The 12,785-nt window shown below is 43.5% G+C and overlaps 1 long non-coding RNA gene across 1 annotated transcript in view; it reads right to left on the bottom strand.

Moving 5' to 3' along the window:
- Positions 1-261, bottom strand: part of LOC119154275 — a 42,619-nt gene extending 42,358 nt beyond the window's left edge. The window contains exon 1 of the long non-coding RNA XR_005106420.1: positions 148-261. This is a non-coding gene — a long non-coding RNA (uncharacterized LOC119154275). The remainder of the gene's footprint in view (positions 1-147) is intronic.
- Between the last annotated feature and the right edge of the window lie 12,524 nt (positions 262-12,785).

Here is a 12,785-nt window from a genome sequence, read left to right as displayed (position 1 = left end):
CAAAACAAAACATTAAAGCATAACAATGACCTTAAATAGACTATATAAAACATCAGGCAAACTCTGCTGTTCATTATAAGCATGACTGGCTTCTAAGGTTTCAGAGAAGATCACGTCAACTATTTAGGAAATTATCATGATGCTAACCTGGTTATCAGCTGTAAACACAGAAACTGATTTTTACCTGGAAAAAAAAAAAAATTGCAATGAAATTCTCCTGCTAAATAGTCTGCAGAGATATGTTTTCAGCATATGCTATTTTAAGATCGCCATTCACATTACCACTAATTGTGCTGGCAGCGGATGGTACAGTGTATGCAAATCCTGCATTTACAGTGAGCTGTGGATGCACAGTGCAAGGAGAGCAGCCCTTCCTCAGGCTGTGAACCTGGGGCACCTGTTGGCATCAAATCCTGGCCGAATTAAAACCAGCTAGCTTATGACTGCAATGGGTGCTATTTGGTCAACAGTTACGGTTACCAGAACATAACACGAAATTTCTGTAAATATTTCCTAGTGCATACAGCTATATAGACCTGTACATGTTGTCTACTTTCTAAATGCCATGCGTTCCCAAAACCTGCTCTAAAAGAATATAAATGTTATAATATCAGGCACATAGAAACTATAAAGTGTGAGAAGTTTGTTTGGGAAGACTGGAGAAAGGTGTCCTTGTGCTCATGCATAATAAAAGCAATCACTCTTTTTCCGTAGAAACTCTGTTTCCTGGTGGGTATTTCTGGAGCTGTTGAACACAAAAAAATTTCCATCAATTTTTATACTGCACAAAATACAAATCATGCACGAAAAACATTATTCATTTCCAGCGTGCGCTCACCACAAGATCACAGACTGACATTTCAAAGGTGTTCTGACACCTAGGTCACCAGGAAGCCGAGAGAAGCTGGGCTGAAGCAGCCCTGAGACCCAGGGCACACAGCCCTGCTGCCTATGAGGAAGAGCCCAAATACACCAGGTACCGCAGATCCCAGCTGCCGGCGGCCGCTGGCACTGCTGCTGCCACTGGGCAGCGGTGGCCCTGCGCACACCAAGCAGCGAGCAAAGGACCAAGGAGACTCCAGACCCTTGCTGCACGTCGTCTTATTTTACATTTGGAGTTTGCCAGTATGAAAGTCACGAGCTGTGCTGGCTGGGAAGGAGCTGGGTTAGGCAGCCTTCCCACACAGCACTGAGTGCCGCCTGCCAGTACCTGTGACGCTCAGTATGGATACGACCCCAGGGACGGTGGCATTGCAGTTTGTGGCTAGGGCCAGCCGCACTGGGGGCGGAGGACCAGGCAGCAAGGCTCTGAACACAGCTTGCTAGACATTCTCCCTTCTTCCCACACACCAGGCACCCCTGCGAGGAGGGTGCCACCCAGCACCCTGCGACAGACTCAGCGACTATAGACGAGTGGGCGTTTGTACTGCCAAACATCGCGTTGCTGGAACCGATTCTAGCAAGTGATCTCACTGTCCCACCTCTTGCAATTGACTCCAGCAATGGAGTGGAGGCTCGTGAGCCTTTTTTTTTTTTTTTCCTAAAGCATGCACATTCTCTCCCTATGAGAATATCCTCTGAGCATCCATATTTGCAGCTGCAGAAACTGTAGTCAACTTCCACAAACCAAAGCTTGTTACCAAGCTTAAAACACACCATACGCTCTTCAGTTCCGAGCCACCTGGTGCATTCATTCACCTACTGCTTTCCAGTGAATTCCAACTGACCTGGCGCTAAACTGGCACTTCAGCTCAGCCATCCCTCCAGCGCCCAAAAGTCAAGGAGGCTTTTACCAAGCGCTCACAGACACTCCCAGGCCCCTGCCCAGCCTCATGTGTGTGGCACCACCGCAGTCCTTAGCAACACTCTCCAGGCAGGATTAGATAAGATGCAAGGTTTTGCCTGCATTAGTCAACCACCTCACCCTGTTTCTTTGTTAGTGACTTGGAGACCTTGTCTCTACTTGAAAGGTATACCTATAAAACAATACTGTACGTGAGATGGCGCTTAGACCAGTGCCCAAAATAAAGTTATAATAGGAAAACCGTTTTTCTTTCCATTGTAACCCCCTGTTTACAAGCATACTTACGGCATCCCAAGAATTGTATCCCATGACCAGCATAAATCAGCTGGCTTTTCAGTGGTGATCGGGTCAGTTGTGAGCCCAAGCTGTGAAACCCAGAGAGAAATCTACACAATCATTTGTCTCATTTACATTAAAAAACATCAACAAAGGCTTGCATCCTGTAAGCGAGCTTCTTACTGAGCTTGCAAGGTCACTACTGAGTTGACTGATGAGTTATGACCCGACTGAAAAGCTCACGTCTATACCTTTCCACTCTGCCCTAACTTTACACAATTGGGATTGAACATCGAATATTTTTCAAGTCACGCTTCCAAATTACAGTTACCAGCCCCTCCTAACTTCTTGGAGACCCATAAAAGTTTAAGAAGATCAAAACAATGGGGGCGCGGAGGATTATTTTTTAAAAAAAAAAAAAACAAAACAAACCATTTTTCAATACAACTGTCATCAGGGGGATTTTCAAAAGTCCAGCTACTACAATGATTGCAATGTCTGAAGAAATTGAAAGTCCTGTACTTTATTGTTATCTGATTGATTACTTCAAAACTTAAGTTCTTTCATGGCAGTATTCAGGCCACCCACAGCAAGAAGAATATGAAAACACACTGCTAGGGAGTCCCTAGAGATATTCATACTCCACAGGTACTTATTACCTTCTTTGGGACTTACTACAACGGCATCTTGCAGCTTCAAAAAGGACCTGGCAAAATTTTGCACATGGCAGACAGAGTCCCAGGAGCCAGAGACACATTGGAAGCCTGCAGCTCAGAGCCAAACCCCATCCCTGGAGCTGCGATGCCAAGGCTGCAGAGTACTATTCTAATGCAACCAGCATTTTTCTGCTGTCTTATATTCGCAGGTATATTGCCTCAGTGCAGGTGAAACAGCAGACAACACATACTGCCCGTTGTGTTGCACATTTATACAAGAATTTCCTGGGTTTGCTTTGCATCACTGTGCTCCTTTGCAAAATAAACCCTGAAAATATGAGTATTCAGACGGTTTAATTGGAAGTCTGGCTTTTAGAAGGAACATCCCACTTCTCGTGGCTCTATTTTTGATTCTCAAGTGACATGCAGAGCTCCAACTCTTGAACACGTTGCTTTTGTTATATCTAATTTTCATTCCTATAAGACATAGTTTTCAGGACTTTGCTGCCGTCTTATTACAGGTTATTCTGAGCAGACTCATTATAGCATAGTAAATGTATGAACAGCTGATCTGGACTTTTTTTTTAAGATTTTTTTAATATTATTATTATTATTTGCCACCAGGAGGTGCAAATGATCTTCTCACCAGCACCACTCTGGTCTTCATTATAATCACCGGTTATATTCTGAGGCGGAAACTGCTTTCTTATTCTTTTACTAACATTCTTTTCCTTATTGCTACCCCTTCATCCTTTCTACCTGCTGGCCATGAGGGCTCCCGGGGGCTCGCAGCCTGCTTTTGAATCAGCTTTCTCTGTGTTACTGCTGGCAGGAATATTCGGCAGCGCTTACAGGTTGGAAAATGGCACGTGCAACACGGCGGTGCAACTGCGGCTGATGCCCACGGGTGCTTTGTCACCAGCCTTCAGGCAGCCTGGCCGAGCCCTGCAGCCGGCCCGGGCCAGCGCTGACTGCAAGCCACACGGTGAAAGCCCAGGCCCCACCGAACACCTGCAATCCACTTCAGGGAGCGAGCAGCCAGGGAATTAAAAGCAGCGGGAAGGGAAAAAGCGAGCCCTGTTCTTCTCACCCCACGCTGAGGTGAAAACATGACGGCTGGGTGGGGTTGCTGGCCCACTGCGTGCCTGTTCAAACCCAGATGTAAATTTAGCCCTCGTGAGAACTGGCATCTGAACCGAAGCCAAATCTGAGCGGAGGCATTTCTTCCATGTGGGAGCAGCCAAGTCTGTAAGATATAATCACAAGGCGATGGCAGGCTCTCGAGATTAGGTGGTCTCACTGGCCTTCTAGTGAAGATAGCAGGATTTTTAGCAGATTTAGCTAGTTTCCACACTTCTAACTGCAGAATCTGATCACAGCAGCTCAGATCTGAATCTGGGAAGCTCACTAACACATTGCCAAATGATTTTTCTCCCCACCCTTTACACGCACACCCACCCGAACACGCAATCAGTGGGCAGCGTGGTGCTGCTGCAGCACGGCTGTAACCTCGCGTGTGCAGGGCACCCGGCGCTACTGAAGCAGCCATGCCAGCACCCTCAGGAAACGCAGTGCCCGCAGGGCCGACCTGCCCCGTCCACCCGAGCAGCCTCACCTCCCACCTCCTCTGCCCCTTCACCCCACAAAAGTGGGCAGGGTGACCTGGACAGCCCCTCTGCTTCAGGAGTAAAGTAGCAGAGAGCCAGAAACTGGCCACACGCCATCTTCTCTCCACAACCCAGAGAGCACCATGCTGTGCCTGCCGCAGCACAGCTGCCCTGCTCAGGTCCCTGAGAACGAGGAGGCACCAGGAGGGGGTCCATGGTCTCAGGGTCCTGCAGACCACCAGCTGCAGCCTGTAGGGTCAGATCCTCTTCTCCTCATAAGACCAGATACTGGCCTCCTCATGAGACCAAATCCTGGCCTCCTTATGAGACCAAATCTTAGACACCTCCCATGCCATTCACAGACCTCACAACCCTGTTGAGCTGTTTTCAAGTGCTTATTAGCGCAATGATACCTTGCTATATTGTCATACCTTCTTCCATCATCAGCACGATGAAAGGTATGCCCATCCAGAAGACATACACCAATGCTTTCAACATACAAGTGCAAAAACACACAGGGGGTTTACTGACTTCCAATGGATCGACATTTAACATTTATTTTAAGCTTTGACTCTTTTAGAGCCAATCGTGAGTATTCTTGCAATAAAACTACTGTGAAGCTTTTACAAGTTTCAATCATATTTGGAAATTTGGCAAAGAGTGAGTGTGTGGTGGAGAAAAAAAAAAAAGATTATAGAGAGGTCAGAAGTTTATATGTATTTCTATAGAGAGCATAGAAAGGGTTAGCGTGCATTGAAAAGGCTGCAAGGTTTTGGTTTGTTTGCGGGGCTTTTTTTTGTCAAAATTACCAAACTGAAAAATCCAGGGATGGTCTAGGTCAACTGCTCGGTCAAAATGTGCAGAAGACTTGGCTTGGATTAAAATTACACTACTAAAACTAGATTTTAACACTACTTTGACAGTCTGTTAATGGCCACGCACCTACCAGCCCAGCCTCTACAAACAGCAATGTATGCAATGCATGCAGCCTGGCAGGCGTAGCCTGGTCTTCAGATTTGACCCATGCCAAAGCACCAGGTTGTGCTCACAATCAGCAGGAATTCAGAAAACAGCAAGGAGAAACAAAGTTTAATGTATCTAAACAAGCATACCTCCAATACTTTCAACTAGCTCTATCTTAACCGTCCAATGGATCTAAAAACTGTCAGCCAGGGACCACTTCCATCTCAGTCTCATCTACCACGTGTGCTCGTCCTGTCCTTTTAACAGGAGAGTAACCTGCTGACATGCTGAGTGACTGGCTTTGCAGCGAGCAAGAAACACCGAGGTGACGGAGGAAGGGAGGAGCAGGCTCACACCGCTGCCCTTCAGAGAAGGCTGCAGCAGGCAGGAGGGAAGACCGGCTAGAGGCTGGTGGAGGAGAAGAGGGAGGTGAAGTCAAAGTGAAGTGGAAAATGAAGGTTTAGAGTTTGGCATTCAGGAGGGGAAAGAAGAAGGGAGAATGAAGAGAGAGAGATTAGGGGAGAAGAAAATAAATACCAACCAGGTCCTCTGGACCGTGGCAGATGTGAAAACTGTGGCGGGAGCAAAAGAGGAGAAAAGAGGGATGGAGGAGCTCCAGGGGTGCATGGTGTGCACAGCCCAGGGCACGGCAGCGCAGGGAATGCTGAGCGTTTATCTGCTTCACATGTGCCAATTGCCAAGGCCAAGGCCAAACTAGAAAACTGCAAACTGACAAAAAGCTTAATTCCCTCCTCATTATCAGGCAAAAGCACTGGCACCTAACTATGCCTCTCATTATCTCCCCAGTTATTTTAGCAGTAAATCCTGAGTTATCAAAAGGAGAGTATGACTGCATTGTCAAGTATAATGAAATCGAAATTCACTTATTTGTACCCTCCAGCAGATTGCAAGTACAAAATTGCAGGGTGTTGGATTTTTTCGTAAATGTGACCTCTAATTGAAAAAATAAAAAAAAAGATTAGTTTGTAGTGTTAAAATTATTTTCTAGTGCTGAGATTATTGTCTAGTGCTCAGCTGGGAACGAATTAAATAGGAACTGAAAAACAGTTAATTAGAAGGGCATGCTGCGGTTAGAGGTTCTGGCTCCTTTTTATCCAAGTTTTACAGCCATGCTGGGAATCAGGAACATCAAGAAAAACTTATGTCATCCAGTGAGCTATATTTTGAGATTGCTAAAATCAAGGGGATGTTTTTTTCATTGACTCCAAGGGTAAATCACATAAGTACACTGGGATGTTTAATTAATATACATGAGGTGCAGAACACAGGAACACTGCAAGCATCATTAAGTAGTACACAAATCATTTAAATGGATGTCCCTTTTCTCCTTCCTTTTGCATGTTTAAAGACCAATTGTGGAAGCTCCCTAGCGAAAGGGCACAGAAGCAATGCAGCAATACAGGAAGGTGACAAGGACACACAGCGCTGACTAGGGCAGCCATGGTTTTAGCTGTAGCTAGAACATCAGTGATAAATTTACACCTGGCCAGACTTCTGCCTCAGAAAGCATGGAGACAATAATGCCTGGCAAGAATTTTCATGGTCACCGAGGATAAATACAGCACAAACATGTAGTATTTTTTATTGGAAGAATGAAACTGTATCAAGATTCATCCTCCAAATTCTGGGATAGATCTGTTCCTTTATGCAGCTGCATCTAATACACCAGGGCTCTTTTAGCATCCCAAATGGAAACATGAACTTACACAAGAGCCAAAGTGTCTCATTACACCATAGAAGAAATGAAACTGCAAAGCGCCGGCCGGTGTGACCATTTTCACTTGCGTTCTAACCTTTGCCTGTAGCTGAGCTACCTACCTGAGCACACTTACACCCCAAAGGCCGTACGCAGCCCTGGCAGCATTTTAAATAATGGTTTACTTGCAAGCAAAGCTCTTTTCCAGACCAGAAACCAAATAAAACCTTGTAAATCCAGAATCCATATATTCTGGGAGAAGACAAGCAGCAACTTGACAGCAGGTATAACTTGAACCACTTGCAACTGTACAGATAAAGCTAGATAACACTTAGAAAAACATTGTGCTGTGAAAAATATCTCAATGTTTCAAGAAGCTGGTGACCACAACGATGGGTGCAGTTTAAAAACCAGAACAGAATACAATAGAGTGCATTTGGCTCTTTCCATAACAAACAGCATGTTTCTAATCACCAGCATCAGACTCAAGCTAAACATTTCAAACCACAGCACCACAGACAACAAAGCTGTATATGCTGCTGTGTCCTACCCGGCAGACTGTATTCCCGCTTTATGCCTACCTCGTCCGTTGTCACACCAACTTTCTTACTTGTTACCTGGTCCTTTTGCTTGCTTGCAACTTTTATTTTAAGCACTGTATATTTAAAAATCACTCAGCACCTCACATTTAGGTAACTGCTCAGATTTCCTAAAGGATGTTGTTCCCATGAAAGAACTCCATGAAACAGCCAGGTATTCTGGAGCGCTTACCACCAAACAACTCCCTCTGGAATATCACCTGGGGAAACTCAATTTGAAAACTCTGCAGCTAACCAGCTTTCTTAAAGGAGAGTCAGTTTACCAGTTTCATGGTATTCCCACTTTTCCTCTCTTTCCTTCAACACATAGCCGGAGAGGAGCACGACAAATACCAACGGCTGGCTCTACGTGCCTGGCTGGTTTTCTCATTAAGGAAAACAGAGAACGGCTGTTAATCACAGGACAAAAATCGGGCTGTCTGCCTGCAAAAGCTACTAATTCACACAACATTTACATGTTACAATATTAACAATTTCTGCCTTCAGTGCGCAGTTATAAATAGTGCCATGTGTAGAGCAAATGCACGGGAAGTTGTGATAGATGGCTGGCAAGGGCTGGCCTCGTTGGGTCTCGTTAGTGAGGGCCATAAAACCAGCAATGAGTGAAAATAAGTCAGATTGAAAACGTATTGGAGACTGCTGTATTTTCAGGGTCCAACTCAATGATTTTCCATTAAACCCAGGGAGGAGCCTCTGCAGATGAGGCCTCCGGAGGTCAGTCAGAAAGGATTCCTGGCTCTTCCCCGTGCTCCCTGGGCAATCTTGACTAAGCAACTTTATTCTTCCCTACCTCAACCCTCTTCTAGCTGGAAAATCCACCTCGAGTCTCTCTGGGCAAAACAGAAGTACTGCACTCAGGGAGGATTAATCAGCTCCACAAATCCAAAGTAGGGAGCGATTAGCCAGGCTTAGGCATGTTCCTTTTCATAATGGGCCTTGGAGGTTGTAATGGATCACACCAGCATGAGTCAACCACGGAATCTGTTACAAAAAAAACAAACTCCTCACTAGGACGTGAAGAGGAGCAGAGCCAACGGCCACGCAGCCGTCCTTCACCATCGCCATGCCCCGGCTGAAGAACAGCATCCTGCTTTGGTACGGCACCCCACGTCGGCTCCACATTGGGCAAAGCAAGGTACCAGGGAAGACTTCTGAGAAAGCCACGAGAGGGCAAGCAGAGGCCCAGCGTGGCCAAGACACCAGAAGAGCCTGAATTAATTCTGTCACCTAGCCAAAAAGTGAAAGGAGATAGAGGAAAGGAGCACTACAGTAACAGGGTTCAAAGGCTGCTGCAGGAGGGAGCAAATAATCTCTTTTCCAATATTTTTGGTAGCTAGGAAAAGAAATAAAAAGCTTCAACTGTAATAAAATAAATTTATGTTAAACATGATGGAAAGAAGTTCTCTAACAGGATGAGTAGTGAAGCAGTAAACTTCATAAAATAACTGAATAACTAATAAATCCAGTAAATAACTCAAGTTATTCTTCACTTAAAAGTAAGTAAAAAATTGTCCTGGGAAGCTGTGGAGTGTCCATCCTTGGAGGCCTTCAAGAATGAGTTAGACAAACATCTTTCAGGGATAGTTATTTAATCCTGCCTTGGGGCAGCACGACAAACTCTGATCTTTCCCAATCCCTTCGGCCCATGGTTCTGTGATAACATCTGTGCAGATGCTGTGAGTTTGTACAGTGCCTTGCCCATCAGAGCCCTTTCCTTTCTTCCCGAAAGACAAACTGTAATTAGTAACTACAACTAGTTTTATACTCATCGTATTTCAAAACACACAGTTTTGAAAACAGCCTCATACATAGCATCCAAAGCATAACTTCAATTTCGAAAAGATGTGTTCACCAGTTTCTCTACTGAACTAGACTATCTGTCAGGAGGAACTGTTTATTTTTCAGTGCCACATTTACAGAATCAAATTCACACGGCTTTAATGATCATGGGAAAAAGAGATCACTACTGCTTTGCAGATAAGAAATTCTTCATTTTCACATGCTCTCCTAATAAATAATAAAATACTAAATAGAAACCATCTACCTATTCTGCTACCTAAGAACAAACAAAAAAAAAAACCAAAAAAGTAAGACCAAAACTTCACCTTTGAGTATCCTTTTGCCCTAACTTCAATTAATTTGAAAACAGTAGGACTGTAACTGAAATAGTTTGACTTTCATGTGAGATTTATAAAAAAAAAAAAAAAAAAAAAAAAAAGAAAAAGAAAAGAAGAAAGCCAGGTCATTCTTAAGATATATATATTTCAGCTACTGTTTAGACTCAGCTTATATATGCAGGTGACACTGTCATCAGAAGTGGTCACTTCACAAGTTACTGCTAAGTTATCTTCTCTGTTCAGCTCTGTTAATGGTATATTTGCTCTCTTTGCAGCCTAATTTCATGTGCACACTCCCAAACTGCAGCAAAAATGATTCAGTAAAAGAGACAAGTAGTCATGTCACCAGCAGGAAAATTCAACGGCTGTACTACTTTTCCCTCACAGATATTACTGGTTCAGTGCTTCATTATTAAATTGACACCAAAGGCCCAGCAGGCAATAACAAAACTTAACCAACACCTCATTTGCTGTAGTCTCACATACACTCTTATGCCTGGCAGCAAAAGACTCCCATGTGATTCACTGCAATTCTCATCTTTTGGGATGCTGCACTACATGTCCATGTCTACCCAATAAACTAAAAATATCACAGCCCACCTCTGCTTCAGTGTACATCCGACTTGAGGGAATTGAATCCCATCAGATTTCAAAATTGACACACAGCGCTAATGTTGTAGTTAATGTGATTTGACACAGCGATCCGCCAACCCCTGGATGAAGAACAATAAGCAAACAGTGTGTCAGCTACACAATTGTTTCCCAGATATTGATTGTCTACATGTGTTTAGCTACACTCCCACATCACACAGAAAAGGTTACAAATTCTCTCTTTTTTTTTGCCCCCATGAATATTGGTGTATTTGAGATTTTAAGGCTTGGCTAGTGAATACATTATTAGTTCAGCTTTTGATAAGAAAAAATAATATTTTTCCTATCCTAAAGCATGCAAATGAGTCCCTACAAAGCAGCAGCTTATATCATAATACATACGGTAGTAACCTGAGAAATTCTAAGAAGAATGTTTGTCCACTAAGCCAATACAGATCCATTGACAGATAGTATTGAGAAGACCAAAGTACTTAAAGCTTTTTTATACACTCAATTTCAGAAGGTAAATCAGAATTAAATAGCAATTTTAGGTAATCCTAAGAGGCAAGAACAAGTAAAGAACAGGGTAGAGAGTACTTGGGTAAGTCAAATACTTTTAACTCAGGCTAAGATATACGAAACCCTTAGGAAAACTTGGGAAATCTCAGAGTCCCATGGCAATTGCTTATCTGTGGAAATCTATGGAGGATTAATAATATAGCAGAAAACTGCGGAAGAGTGAAAATGGTGATTATTCTTACAAAGGAGCAAAAAAATTGCAGGCCTGACAGCACACTTCATTTATCAAAAATACACTGGCACATGTAATTGAACACTCTATTTATAAGCACTAAAAAGAGCTCCATGAGCGGCAGGGAGTGTGAACCTATGCTAAGGGTAAATAACATCAAACTGTTCTAGTTTTCATCTATGACAGCGTATTAGGTCTTGTGGGTATGCAGAAGAGAATATATCACATAGTTTTACTTTGGTAAAGCTTTTCATATTCTCTTATAATACACCACCCAACCAACCATGTCCTAGATTAAAATGTAATAGGTCAGGTACAAAATTAGTAGGAAAAGATAAAGTTATCAATGTTAAATGTAAATGGAAGCTAGGACTCTGCCAGGGATTGCCATAGGATTTTTCCTATGACTACATGACTAGGAGCAGGTAGCCTACAGTCAGGAGAGTGGAACAATGAGGTTATTAATTGACAAACAACATGACGATAAGGAGGGGCAACCAAAAGTTGGAGGGCATACCTTAAAGAAGAGGCTGCTCTTCGGTAAGAACAAGTGCAAGGTGCTATGAGTACACAGGAACAAAGAGCCTCATGCACACCAACCAGGGAACTACAGGCTGGGTAAAGGAAGACCTGGAAGAGGGGAACGTCACACTGGGATGTATAGGCAGTGTACAATCTGTTGGGCTCCGGTGAGAAGTGTCACTTCCAGCCCACTCAGATGGAGTTCAGCACTTAATTTCAGGGTGTTGTGTTTCAGGAAAGAATAGGAGCTGTTGGACTGGATGTAAGTTGGATGAAAACCAGGACATCACTTGGACTGCTTAACCTGTAAATGAGAGTGTAGGAGCTAAGTAGAACATAAAATAAATATAATTTATTATTATGTTGCATTAATATATATAATATGTATAGCATATGTTATATATACAGTGTATAAATAATATAAAATATATTATATTAAAGAACATAAAAGGATGTCACAGAAAGGAAAGGAAATCTGTTCTCAAGACATGTCATGAATAAAAGTAACGGGGATTATATTTCATTACAGCATACTCAAGAATTAAGAAACTTAAGAAAAAACTTCTCACATTTGGAATAGTGGAAGCCAAGAATGCATCAGACTACAGGGTGTTCATCATGGCAGATGTCCAAGAATAAAGCCAGATATGGGCTTTATATGGGATACATAAATATTGCATTGGGGAAGAAAGTACAGGATCTGTTCAGGTCCCTATTTTTCTGTGGCATTCAACATTTAAATAAACAAAGACAAGAATGCAAATCTTCCAGTTCCATACATCTCAGGTTAGGGGTGTTATAATTCACTTTATTCCCCACTAAGAGTTAGTCATCTTCTATAGCACATGTCTAGGTACTACAAGGAAAGAAAAAGGAAGAAATAAAACCCGATAGGGCATTCCTCTGCGGGACAGTGATGGTTTTCTGTTACCACAGATACTGCACACCAGCCTCCCAGATTCCTAGTGACAATCCTAACAGCCTGACTACCCTTCACATAAGCTCTACCTCCCCAGCTGTCTTCTCCAGAGACAGGTCTGCCCTGCCTTGCCTGCACTCGGTGGCTGGCTGTAAGCCGGAGTGGGACTTGCTAAGGGGCAGCCTAAACCCCTTCTGTGGCTGGTGAGCCAAACCAGTTATCACTGGGAAGCAAGTGGAAGGTGCTGGCAACCTCCCTCAGCT

The sequence above is a fragment of the Falco rusticolus genome, chromosome 10 (genome assembly GCF_015220075.1).
Source record: "Falco rusticolus isolate bFalRus1 chromosome 10, bFalRus1.pri, whole genome shotgun sequence".
Classification (NCBI taxonomy): Eukaryota; Metazoa; Chordata; class Aves; order Falconiformes; family Falconidae; genus Falco; species Falco rusticolus.
Note: the sequence above shows the minus strand (reverse complement) of the source record. Positions and strands in the feature narration are given on the sequence as shown.